Source organism: Frankliniella occidentalis, unplaced genomic scaffold (assembly GCF_000697945.3).
Source record: "Frankliniella occidentalis isolate FOCC.00 unplaced genomic scaffold, Focc_3.1 Scaffold235, whole genome shotgun sequence".
Classification (NCBI taxonomy): Eukaryota; Metazoa; Arthropoda; class Insecta; order Thysanoptera; family Thripidae; genus Frankliniella; species Frankliniella occidentalis.
This window is the reverse complement of record NW_026267361.1, coordinates 385,393-391,193: the sequence shown is the minus strand read 5'-3', so window position 1 is coordinate 391,193 and position 5,801 is coordinate 385,393.

The following is a 5,801-nucleotide window of genomic DNA, read 5'->3' as shown; positions in this document are numbered from 1 at the left end:
AGAGCGAAAGCTCAAACAAAACGACTCAATAGCTCAAATAAGAACCACCACTACATCTCAAAGAAATCTCAAAACTCCAATCTCAAGGCTCAACTCAAAGTAGTCTCAACGTAAAGATAAACATATTCAAATCTAGTTGCTAATTGCAACACTTCAGATCAATTAACTAAATCTTAAACCTAACAAAACAAAGGCCTGAATTCTTGAGGCATGACCCAGGGTAAAAAAACCATGACTGTCATGGTCAAATTGAGATTTTGACCATGGAAAATCAGAATTTTATTAATGGACCCAGTCAAGACCATGGTGATCACGCATGCCCATCTCCGCAGCCATGATACTCTGTACTCGTCTGACCATGGCCAACTTTTTTTTCTTTTTTTTTTTTTTTTTCTTGGAGGTTCATAGGGAATTACTCCTCCAGGCGACCTCGCCGACTCTCAATTTATTTCGACATTTATCATTGAGCCTTTTGGGGTTGGGGATCTGTCTTTGTGTTGTCTTTATTTTTCTTTTGTTTTCTCCTCCTCGGTTTTCGGCCCGAAAGCTTACGGCCTTGGGGGAGAAGCCTCTCCAGCAGCTGGATGGCCAGGACCTGCAGGATCGAGCTTAGGTCCGTTGTAGCTGGTTGTTGGTTTGGCCGACCGCTGGGCCTCTTGTGGCGATTGCGGCGGGCCGGGGCTGGCGTCTGCTGATGGCGGGGGCGGGAGGGGCACGAGCCGGAGCTGGCCACATGGTCTCCCGCGCAGACGGCGCAGCGCACCGGAGCAGTCCTAGGGCAGGCTGATGTCCGATGCTCAAGGGCGCACCGGCGGCAGGTGTCGGGGCCCTCGCACCGGGAGAGAGAGCAGCCCCACTTCTGGCACCGGAAGCATTGTGTCGGCTTCGGCGGCGCCTTCGGCGGGACGGTCTTCTTCACCTTCTTCTCCGGCGCTTGTGCAGGAGAGTCGGGCCCGGCAGTTTCTCTCTTCCTCTTAGATGGTTGAGGCGGAGCTTCGTCGGTTGTCGTGTACACCGAGTGGGTGCGCACGGGCAACTGGGGCTTCGGGACCGAGTGGTATTTGATATCATTCGGCCCGTCGCCCGAGACGGCGTACTGCTTCACGTCGAAGAACATGCTTTTAATCTTGATCCCTTCCGTGAGGAGATGAAGCAGAGACGCGAGGTGGGCGTCTTCGACGGCGTAGAGCTTGTACTTGGACTCTCCGGGAGAACCCCGCTGTTGTGGTGTCATCCCGTCGAGGTAGGCAACCGATTGCGTCTTGAGCACTTGTTGCAGTGTCCGCTCGACATCTTCGGTGGGAACCACTTTTGGTATCCCAAGGAGGATGTGAGGGACATGTTGGACAAGTCGCTGGGTGACTTGTTGCTGGAGACCACCCCAGGCCACCTGGACGCCTCCGGGGGCGCGGGTGTTCCTGCAGGCGCTACGGACGTCGGCAGCGTATTTCAGCGGCACGACGAACATGACCTCCCGCCCGTGCGGCAGGAGCTCCAGTGGCTGTTTGAAGACTACGGATGTTGGTAGCTTGCGCTGGACGGATGTGGCGAAAGTGCGGAGTTCCTGCGCAGAGCGGTTGGTATGGGGCCAACCCTCGGAGACGACCCAGGCGATGTCGACCATGATGCTACGCGCCCAACTGAACTCAGAGCCACTAATATGGTGGATGGAACAGGGGCGATCACTTCCCGGTCAACCTTGCGGCTCCCTAACCTGACGGCCCGACACATGTGTGGGGAGTCTTCCGTAGGCGGGGCACTCAACTCAAGGCCGAGAAGCGATACTAATGCCTCGCCGCCGGCAGATCTGATTCAATGACTCCCGTAGAAAAAACCGCGAGAAAACTTTAAACAAAATTATTCGATGCCATCTAGCGGGAACCGTGGAAGCTCGTCCCCAGGTGCGCAACCGGCGCGCGCACCATCGTGCATGTGCGCAGCCAGCGCGCGCTGACTGCTCACCACGAATGTATATAAGGATGGATCGTCCATCTCGCGGGAGAAAGAGCTCCGCTCACCTCAACCGCGAGCTAACGCCGAGGACAATTTTCTGTTCCTACGATCGATGTTGCTGTTGTTGCTCGGTAGGCAAAGCGGCCCGGTTGCGATCGCTTCTCGGCCAGTTGAGAGACCGCCATAGGTAGACTCACTACCTTTAGGAGTGCCTATTGGTAAGGAATCAGCCGGGGCGATCAGTTCACCGAGTTCGACTCATCGCCGACCTCCAAGAACTGGCCGCCGAGATCTTCCAGACCTCCACTCCGATCATCTCATTTCACTCCCATTTCGCCTCATATAACAAATACTTACTCACCCGTAGCCCTCCTCGATTTTTGTTTTCTGTGCGCACGGAGAAAATACAAGTTCCATTATCATTCCCTTGAAAAGGCGCACGGTTGGGTTCGCCGGCTACCTCACAAGGGGCCCGGAGGGTAGAGGGGGAGACCTCCCCCGCTTTCCGCGTCGCGCCCTTTAAATTCCACTGGCTAAGGGCCGGCGGTCCGAGTGAGCGGGGGGTGCAACCAGCGACAGGCACAGTCGGTCTCCCCCCAGTGCTTCGCCTTGAGGGTGAGAACAGCCACCCGCCCTCCAAAAGCAACGCGGTGAAAGCCCGTCTCAGGGAAAAAATTTTTAACACCTGCCCGGCGAACCCTGCCGCGGTGACCTACTCACCCCAACACACGTGTTCCGCCGTGACCGGCCTTGCACCAAGTCCCCGGCTTCGGCTGGGGCAACTGGTCGCGGTGCGCATAGCGTTCCACAACATCACAAAAATTTTCTACCCCCGCCACGGCGTTAGGCCGTTCGTAGCTTCGAGCACCTTCACCCCCTGCGTTAGGCCGTGCCTTTTCGCTAGACCACCCCCATGCCCACTTCAGGCTGGGGCGTAAACACCGCACAAAGAGAGAATCCCTTAGCTCTCGCTCAGGTGAGCGGAGCTCTTCGTCCCACGATCACCAAAGTCAAGCAGCGCGGAAGGGGAACCGCCCGGCCGCCACCAAGCCTGAACGATAAACAAAGTCAAGCAGCCCGGAAGGGGAACCGTCCCGGCCGTCACCAAGCCTAAGCAACCAAGACCCGACCTGGCGAATCAAGATGGCAGGCAGGGACAAGGACAAAGACAGAGACAAAAGAGATAAGCGAAGCGGCAAGTCCACCAAATCTACCAACAAACCAACACCAGAAAGCATTGCCAAATTACAAAAAATGCAAAAGCAATCTCAACCACCACAACCAATATGCGCTGCTCACACCACAATCACCACCACAACCACCACCTTCACCCAAACACGCCCTACCCCCCATCACGGGATCTACAGGAACTTTAGACCGCAAACGCCACCACCAGACCAAGTAAACATGTTCTCCCAGCAAGAAGTGGACAAATTTCTACAAAAGACCATTGATCACCACCTCATTCAACCGAGCCAGATCATCTCACCTGCAAGCCAGGACAGCCTACCAAAATCTTCACAAATTGAAGAGAGCCAAGAACTCATACCTCCAACCCAAAGCCAAGAGCGCAACAAACCACGCCCACCGATCTTCACTGGAGATGCAACAATAGATCAGAGTATAGCACTTGCCTTCCTAAAACAATTCACTTCAGACGAAGTCACAAAAAAACTAGCCTTCATAAAAAATCAACAAGAAAATCTCTGGGTTCTCAGCCCAGAAAATATGGAATTCCTAAAAGCAGTAGACCTAATTAACCCCAATAAAACAAAAGATCTCACAGTAGACAACCCACCAGAAGAACATCAAATAGATGTAGTAGGAGGTTCAGACGACGAAACAAGCCTAACAGCCACAGCTAACATCCCAACAAGCATCCCCTACGGCCCATTGGTGCCATTGGAGCCAACAACAGAAAAACCAAGTCACGTCTACGTCCCCCACCAAGATGATATCTACTACAACAAGCAGGCCCGCCCTTCCGCCAAACGCAGTTGCCAGCTCCACTTCGCTGCGCCGGCAACTCCGTTCGGCAGGGGCCGCGCCTGCTTGGCCTGCCGGCGGCGATGGTCGGGCCTGCGGCCCGACCATTTCAGTTTCGCGATTTACTGATGAACATAACCAAATAAATAATGTGACCGTTAAATCACTGTGCATATTTGGGTAAACTAACTTCCGGTGGGGGGCCTGCGGCCCTAGAGATTTGCTCCTTTCACATGACAAAAGAGTGTAACGGGGCAACACCGTGACTACACCCCACCCTTCTGCTTCGCTTCAGAAAAATACAAAAAAAGAACCAGCGCAGTTTTTAGATTGTATTGTTTGTCAAACAGTCTTAAAACTTGACTTTTTGCCTTTTTTTTCAATATATCCACCTCTAGGGCCGAAACAGTGAAAGATACGGCAAATCCGAGGGTAATGCCTGATTCAGAATGTGTTGTTTTGGGGGGGTACTTCCTCTTCTATTTTACGATTGGAAGCCTCCTAGTACGTCTTTATGTGCAACGTGGTCATTTTCTCCGTATTTTCGTCGAAAAAAGCACTCTAGCGCCAAAACAGTGCAAGATAGAGTCGACCGGACAAAATTTTCGCCCACGGGGCTCTACTTGTACGAGTTACCCCTTAGGAGACCATAAAAAAAAATATTTTTTTCCTACGTTTTGGACCAACCCCTATTTCTTTGTTACCCCCTTTCACCCCCTTAGGGGTAGTTGCCAGGATTTGCACCAGGCGTTTCGTTGTCCAGGAGTGACCCCTAAGATACCCTAAAATTTGTAGAACTCTAGCTCATCTCCTTCCTCTCACACGGACGACGGACGGACGGACGGACGGACACGAGAGCGGTTGCATAAGCCCGCTTTAATGCTTTTTAAAAGCAGAAGGGCGGGCTAAAAACCGCAAATACCTACCACAGGAAAAAGTAAACTCTCAGGAAGAGAAACCAGCAGCCCCCACCAAACCGACCCACAACAGCCACAAAGACGAAAACCACACCACGACAGGAAAAGAAAAAGGAAACATGCTCCAAGAATTCAACGAAGAATCACACTGGGTCAACAGCACGCCTGAAGCAGAAAACAGCCAGATAACCCCTTCTCTGAAACAACCAGACAACAGCAAGAAGAGAAGCCGTTCAAGCTTAAATCCCGAAAACAGCCATAACAAGGCAGAGGAAGAGCTGAAAAAATTCAGACAGATGAAAAACCAAGAAAAAACAGTAGAAGAAGATCTAGCAAAACTTAGAAACACAGCCGACAAATTAACAGAGGAAAATGGGAAAAACAAAAAAGAAAAATCATTAAAAGTTCAACTGCCAATCGATCCACGACTGAACAAGGAAAAGAGAGATAACCCACCACCCGTAGCACTGGACCAAATTGATTCCTTCGGAAAGCTACAGGAACTTCTCCTGAAAAAACTGGGCTCAGGGACATTTGAGGCGCGCCCCAGAGGCAGAAGCATCGTGTTGCATACAACCTCCATTGAAAATTGGCAAAAACTGAAGGTAATCCTAGCCAGCGAAGATTACAATTTCCATACCTTCTCGGAAAAATCCCACCGACCACTCCAATACGACATAAGGCCCATCCACCACAGTGTGCCCCTGGAGCAGATAGGAGAAGAACTCCAAAATATGGGCTTCTGCCCCACAAACCTCCACAGAAAAGGTCTAACCATTGCCGTCGACTTAATCAACAACGAACAGCAGACGGAAATACTACAACTAACCAATTTCATGGACTGCAAAGTAGCAGTTCGACACTTAAAACCTACAAGCACGGAGTTCGTGGAGTCTCCGTATAAACCCGTAGTTCCAGGCAGCTCCGTACAGACACGCAGTTCAG